Below are 8,292 nucleotides of genomic sequence, written 5' to 3'. Positions count from 1 at the left end.
TGACTCCACACACTTCTGCCGTCAGCACAGACAGTATTCGGATTACCACTTCTCCAACTCAACTCTCTGCCGATCAATCAACTATACCTAAAACTCAAGTGCAGATTGAAAATGCTATTCCAGTCACTGACCAGGTTACTCCTTTCACTCCTCTTCCTTCCGGTCACACTGATGTCCCTGAAGGCTCTCAAAACTATGTGAATGCCACTGAGTTCGGCAAAAAGCTCCTTGACTCAGTTCAAGCGCTGATCAGAGACCTTCAACATTCCACTCCTCCTGCTGCTGGGTCTTCATCTATTGAGACTACTCAGCTCTCCCAGGTCACTCAGCTTCTCAACGAAGTTAAGGGACTCAAGGACTTGCTGAACGTCATCATCTCTTTTCAAGCACAGCAAGCTAAACAGGATTCAATCGCCAAGCTGGCTGAGATCCAGCCGACAACTGTGCAACACTTGAACTCTTTACAACAACAAGTTCAGAAATTGTCAGCTGTGAACACCGACTATGCCACTTCGTCTGAAGTCAAAATGCTCTTTGCTCAACTACACACTGAGCAACTCAAGACCAACGAGCAAATGGTTTCTTACAATCAATGCTCCATAGAGCAAATTGGTGAGGCTGTTCGCTTGCTTAATCTGAATAAGCAAGAGATGGATACTGACGCAATGAAGCAGAACGAGATGCAGTCTATCATACAACAAACCTTCAACCACATTCGTCATAACAATATTCAACGTCAGTATTACGACACAGCTCTTTTAAAGACCTTTCACCAAATGTTTGCTGGTCTTACTGAAGCTCTAATCTGGCAAGGCAAAGCTCAAGCGTTTAGCGTCAACATGCTCAGTGCTGCTGAACTCAACATACCCGAAGAGGTATCAACTGATGGAGTTGCAATTTTTGACGGCATCAATGAAAGCGCTGAGAAACTTAAGGAGCTGTCCCAAGAACTGACTCGAGCTGCCTTAACTGATACCTTCAGACTTCCTCCTCTTGATGCTGACAAAACGAGGGAGAAAGAACAAGCAGCTAGAGCTCAGCATGATCGAAGTCAGTCGCAATACAAGAAAAAGAAATAGATAGGCTAGCTCAGTATAGACTAAGTCAGATGTAATCTTTATGCCTTATCTATAAGTTTTGCTGTGTAAACACTGACTTCCATCAATATATCATATCTGCATCTTTTATTCCTATTCCTGAGTTATGATATATGTTAATATATGTTACTGTGTACTGAGTCATTATGTATCTTCAATTAAATCAGCTATGTTTTATACTTATAAATCTTATTGACTGAATCAAATGCTGATAACATGTTTGACATTGTCCTATGTGCTTATAAAACATTGTTTGTTAAGAATCCATTGAACAACAAATTACTCAGCGCACTCTATATGATTAAACCTTCCGCTTATACTGAGTAAATAGAATATGTTTAATAAGCTGACCTATATCTAAAAACTGACCTTAGACTTACTCAATTAAAACCTTAAATGTTTTAGAGTAAAACTAAGTCAGTAGCTCAACCCTTACGGGGGAGTTTGCTAAATTATACTAGTTCAACTATCATGGGGGAGCTCATACTGAGTTCCTCGCTGAATAGTTTTGCCAACATCAAAATGGGGGAGTTTGTTGAAACACCTTTCCACATAATTTTGATTTGACAAAATTGTTTAAGTATAATTGTAATACATATTCTAAACACACTAAGTTTAAATGCTTTGATTTATTATACTAATATGGTTGTTCAATGTTGAGTTAAAATTGTTTATAAGACACAAGAATTTAAAGGCCCAAGCCCAATACGGAAGTCAAGGCCCAAGTCAAATAACTCAATACAACTCGGCCCGCGTTTGTTAAAACGTTGTCGCTTTGGACAAAACGCAACTCAGCAAAAGAAGGATCTAGAAGACCTTCGGGAACAACTTCAAGATGAAGCTGCTGAGTAGACTCGACAAACGTACAAGACAGCAGCTGGCTAAGGAAAACTTCCAGACAAAGTATTTTCTCTTTGGGTAAAGATCAGACGACACAGTATGCTGTCCAGTTGACTTTACCATAAAAGGAGAGACAGTCTGCTGAGCTGACCGAGGACAGAAGATACACAAATCTGATTGGCCGAGAGCTCTGAGCAAGTCAGGATGACAACGACAGGAAGCTGTTTCCCTCCAACGGTTATTTCGAAATTCGAAATGACCGATGCCCAGACGTCTCTATAAATAGTGCCATCACAAGCTTCATTCCACATAGAACTTGATCAAGCCATTACGCTGACCAAATTTCTACACAAGTTCTGCAAGCAAGAAGCAAAGCAAATCTTACACTACAATTCATACATTTGTGTAAAAGTCTAGAGTGATTATTTCAATCATCTAAAGTGTCTTAGCAAATCATTGTATAGGACAAAACACTTATCATTTCTAGAAGATAGAAAGGAGAGGCTGAGTACTCGGTTATAGTACTCAGCGAGAGATTAGGATTGAGTAGAGGTATAGAGGAAGGTACTCTTGTTATACTCAGTTGCTAAGATTGTAAAAGGTTTGAGGCTCTACCTTTAAAGAGCTCAGTAGAGGATTCGAAATCTCGGAACGTGTTCCGGGGACAGGACGTAGGCTTAGAAGAAGCCGAACCTGGATAAATCTGCTGAGTGAAGTATTTCTTACCTTTAACTCCTTATATATATTGCTTGCTTCAAATAACCAAAAACTGACCAAGTAAAGAGGTCAAGTAGAGTTGTGCGCGTTGAACATCTGAGCTCAGGAATAGACTCTAAATGCTATCTCTTGACTCAAGCTAAGAAACTGACCTAGTCACCAGTTGACTAAGCCAGTATCTTGCTGTTTACTCAGCGCCGCTGTTAAAACCTTTTTCCTTAGAAAAAGAAGTCCGCCCTAATTGCAAAAAAGTTTAAATAGTTCCTAACCCCCCCTTGGAACTATACTTGCAACCTTACAAGGGACCAATAGAATCTAGCCTAGAAACCATCCTTCCCTAGCGCCTTTAGCGCTGCCATACTGAACATGGCAGACTTAACTTCTTTGGCTTCGAATGGCAGCCTTAGCGAATCGAGATCCGACTCCTCCCTATCGGGGAACCTGCATCTCGAACTGTGCTTGGGGCGACTGCTGCAAACTTCTCTGTAAACGGTTTGAAAATGGTTCAGCGTCAGGGCTTTAACATCTCCAGGCTCCCAAATCTAGCATCCACTACCGTCCTGAATCCCGTCAATCTTGTTTTTTCATCGTCTAATAATAGCAGAGGTGTGGAAGAGGCGTGTGTTCTAATCCCCACACTTAATCCATTTCACCCGCGACTTCTGATACCAAAGTAACTCCTCTTGTCGAAGCACTGCAGACAGTTCATTTGACAACTTCCGTTCTAATTTGAAAAGCCCCCCATGATTCACACGACAGAGCAAACGTTGAACTCCATCAAGCCGAGCCAGAATTCTTTTCTTCCGCAAAAAATATTCCCAAAAACTTCTTGATTCCAACCCTTTAATTTTACAGCAAAAATAGCCAAATCTTCCGTCATATTCCGGCCCCCAACAAAATCGAGGAAGCCGGGGTGCTCTAACCAGGCTGCTTGAAACCTGAATGGAGAAGTCCTGTGATGCGAAGCGGAGTCTTTTAGATCAATCAGGATTGGAGAGTGGTCCGAATGATGCCGACGTAAGTGGCGGAACATCGCATTTGGGAAAACATACCGCCAATCGATGTCACAGAGGGCTTTGTCAAGGCGACAGGCCACACGGGTCCTAGGCGTGCGACCGCGGAACCAGTTAAACGGGGGGATGATGAAACCAAGAGTAATTAGGCTGAGCTCCTGAATCTAGTTATAAAACGTATTACACCGAGCAGAAACCATCCTGGACCCTCCCAGTTTCTCCTCGGCAGATTTAATAGAGTTGAAGTCACCGCGATAATCCAAGGCAGCCTGAAAGTGGACTGAAGGGTTTTTAGCGTTTCCATGAAAAGTTTTTTCTTAGGCCATTGAGGGCGGACATACACTATGGAAAGAACAAAAGCCGAGCCCCTCATAGCCCCGCTTTTTAAAGTAACTTCCACATGGAGGAACTGTTCATCCCTGATCAAAGGCTTGATATTCAATCGATCCTCATCCCAAAACACCCAAATTCCGCCTCTAAATCCGTCGGTTTCAATAATCTCCATTGAGGTGAAGCCCAAAAAGACCCGAAGCTTATCCGCCCTACTGCCAAGAAGTCGAGGCTCGAGTAAGGCAACAAGAGCAGGACTCTGCACCTTCGTTAAGTGGAGCAATAAGCGTTGAAAGGCTCTGCAACCGGCACCAAAACAGTTCCAGATAATAAAATGCATCAAAAAGAAGACTAAAGAGAGGAGAGAACAGACTAGCCGGTCAAGCGAGGTCGCACGAGACCCCTTCATCCATACCAAACGTGTCACCACTTGTCGAATTTGAATTACTAGCCTCATTAGGTTTTTGAAGAATATGGACTTGCAAATCTGCAGCCGAGGATGGGCCGCCAAACTCATGATGGTCTATGCTTAGTCTTGATCGTTTTCCTCTACCGGTGCTTGAATTGAACCCTTGTGGGGGCCTAGTCTCATAATCCATGTTCTCCTCCCCCATTAGGGACAAATTGGCAAAAGAGTTTCCCGTACTCAAGTTATGTTTCATCATTTTGGTACTCGGCCTCCGAGCATTCTCTATGTTTGTCTTATCCTTAAGAGGGTCCGCCTGCTCTTGGAACTCGGACCAACAGAGCCACGGGAGCTTGCAAATTTAGGGTTCGGGCCTTTGAACACGTAGTTACTCTCCCAATCACCACCCGGGCTCTCAAAGGGATTTCCCAGCACATCCCCTGGGTCAACAACAGTTACCCGCACACTTTTCCCTCTAGTACCTTGCTTCCGCCTTGCAAGAATCATCCAGGGCCCGTATTCAATGGCAGGGTATGAGCCTACAGCTACTGCCGTTCCGGTACATCCTCCCTATTCTCTCCCCCTCTTCATCTACTACCTTAGTCGCATCAGTATCCATATCATAACGCATCACGGCTTCCGGTTTATTAATGCTAGGCCAGCTACATGACTATCGGGAGTGCTTGTACCTTCCACAGTTTATGCAAGCAGTATGGAGGCCTTCATACTCAACTCTTTGCTCTAAACCGTCTAGCTCAAACCTTGCGATCAGGGGGGTCATGAGGTTAACTTCGACACAGATTCTCGCAAAGCGGCCTCGGTCTGCAAAAGCAGTGTTATCATCCACCTTGATTGGTTTGCCAATGGCTTCCCCAATAGCGAGTAGGACGTCTTAATTGAAATAATAGAGAGGGAGTTGTGGTAAGCGAATCCAAACCAGAGTTGATTCAATAAGTGAGTCAGCCGGGGAGAAGGATGAAGACTAGGTGCGGACCGTCAAATAGTGTCCCTGGATAAGCCAAGGGCCATCTTTTATCGCATTTTCTCGATCCAAGGGGTCATCGAATTTCACCACGAAGAAATCGTGTCCAATGTTCATCATCTTAAAGCCCGCTATCAGTTTCCAAAGATCCATTACACGCTTATGAAGAGCCATGTATCCTAGGTCCATCATCTTGATAATGAGAGCATTCTCCCAAGGAATGTCGAGCTTCTTCCTCAATTTAGGCGTGAGCGACACCCTAGGGTACAAAGGATTATCCTCGTCAATTGCTATCGCCACTTGCCCAAGATCACGTAGGTTCTTGTGAATACCAGTATTGCACGGTGATTCTTTATCTAGCAGGAGGTCTCTCCAAGACCGGCGGCTAGAAGACGGATCAGGGTGGGAACCAGACTCCATCGAGCTGTCCGGTGGAGCCTGTGGCGGGAGAGTAAGGGAGGAAGGCGGGACGGCGGCCATGGAGGCTCGGGTACCGTGGGAGCTACGCTAGGTTTTCACGAGAGAGAGCTCTGATGTGGGTTATTAAGATGTTATTTTTTTTCTTTTACTTTTGTTACTCTTAATTCATATCGATACAACTCAACTTTTCATTAATCATTATTTGTTATGAATAATCCTAATCACAAATTAATTAATTTATAAAATATATAGTTTTTTTTTTAATCAAGTTTTTTCTTTTGTTATTTGGATTAAATATAAACATAAATCTTCGTAAGTAAATTTTGGAAAATATTTCAAGACTCAAAATTTTTTTTTTTTTCCATTTCATTGTACGAAAATAAGTATATTTTGTAAATATAAAAATTACAAGCTTTGTTAAATAAGTAGATTAGTGCATCAGGGGTAAGGGACCTTCTAAGTCTAAAACTAATTAGCAAAGATAAAACTCATTCTAAAATAAAGTAATACTAATTTATTAAGCTAAACAATTTAATTAAATGGAATTTTTTCTATTAAAAATAATCTTATAAAAAATTAAAAAAATTTATATATATAATCCGATAAATTTGTGAAGTTTTTATATAGTTAACTGGATGTTATATTTGGAAAATCTGGCTTGATCTGCAACATAAGGGATGTGTTCATCCAACCGTAGAGTAGCAAGTAAAAAAGTAATGCAAAGTAGATATATCTCGAAGGCACTAAATGTTTTATATAGAGAAAAAGTAGCTTTAATAATGGTAGAATTGATCATGTTTTTAACTATTTAACAAAAAACACTGAATAGAATATAATTTTTTAATTTAGAAATAAATCATTGTGCTTCTAATCTCCTAAATGATTGAGGTACCCAGGAAAAAAAAGCTTATGGAGTCTCACTTATTCGGCTCAATTAAAAAGGTTCGGCGCATATCATCAAGACAAATCAAATTATAACATTTGGCATTTTATCAAAAATTCCTTTTACAAGCCATATGTATCCTTTTAAGGCGAGGAAAAATGTGAGTTATTCCAAAAAAATTCCTAAAATCAAGAAGATTCTTCTCCATGGGATAAGCAACATGTTCTCCATGGTTAGATGCAAACTACCCTTTTTCATGTTCATATATGCACTAAGATTGATGAGATGGTTAGGAGCAATGTTATCAGGCTCGGACCGGATCGGCCGGTCCGATCGGGAACCGGCGAGGAAGCCAGTCCGAGCCTGGACGGTTATTTGAATGGGTAAAAAACCGAAGAGACCGGGGTTTGAACCGGGACCCAACCGAGAACCGGTGTAACCCCGGGTCTCTACAATGAAGCGGGATTCTGGAACGGTTTGGGTAGAAATTTTAGGCGGGCTGGGCAAAAAATTGAATGTATGGCGGGCTGTGGGCAAAAATTTACGGTGGGTTTGAAGTGGTCAAGTCAAGGGACCTTGTTACGATGCGGCATTCGCATCGCCCACGTCGTGCGGGTGCGCCCCTAACCCAACTGTTAATCGATCGCACCCCCTGCGCGTGAGAGAACATTTTCCCTAGTAATTAGTTAAAGGCTTGAAAGCCCATTTACTTATAAACTAGTTAAGTTTCTCATTTATTTCCTATGTGGGATGTGAATGTTTAATTTTCCTTTATCTTCCTCCAAATCATTTTAAGTCGTTCACTTTGAGCATCAACTTCTCATTCACCACTTATCCGTTTTGAGTTTATGATATATTTTTAAAAAGATCTCATGACATAGAATACGTTGATATATTTTAATTTATTCTGAACTTAATTTATTCGTCATATATTTAAGACTCAAATTAACAAAAAAAAAAAACAAACCAAATGTTATTTATAATTTATTTTGGATATATATAATGTATAAAAATAATTTTAAATTAGTTATATATATTTAATATATATAAATATTATTTATTTATTTATTACGTCATCCGGTTCGACCAATCCGAGCCATCCGGTCTGACCAAGTGACCCGTGATCCAGTAACCAATCCGGTTCGACGTCTGATCCGGTTATGATAACATTGGTTAGGAGGTTTATGTGGGGTTCTACAAGCGGCAAGAAGAAGATTAGCCTAGTCAATTGGGAGGAGCTGTGTAACCCTTTAAAAAATAGCGACTTTGGCTTAAGAACCGCTAAAACGATGAATAATGCTTTTCTTATGAAGTTTGGCTTCACCTTTATTTCACAACCTTATCTTCTTTAGGTCTATACTTTGGTTGGTAAATACAATATTCACTCTCGTTTTGAGTACTCGGTCAACTCCAAGTGTCTCTCTTCCCCTTTTTGGATAGCTTTTTGAAGATTAGAGAGGACTTCATCCTCGAAGTTAAGTGATCGCTTGAGGATGGTAAACGAGTTAGCTTCTGGTTTGGCCATTGGCTAGGAGAACTCGAGTCTCTTAAGATCCTAGAGATGAGCCCTTTCAGTGAGCATCTTATCTGGATGAAGGTCCGCG

The sequence above is a fragment of the Euphorbia lathyris genome, chromosome 1 (genome assembly GCF_963576675.1).
Source record: "Euphorbia lathyris chromosome 1, ddEupLath1.1, whole genome shotgun sequence".
In the NCBI taxonomy this organism is placed as follows: domain Eukaryota; kingdom Viridiplantae; phylum Streptophyta; class Magnoliopsida; order Malpighiales; family Euphorbiaceae; genus Euphorbia; species Euphorbia lathyris.
Note: the sequence above shows the minus strand (reverse complement) of the source record.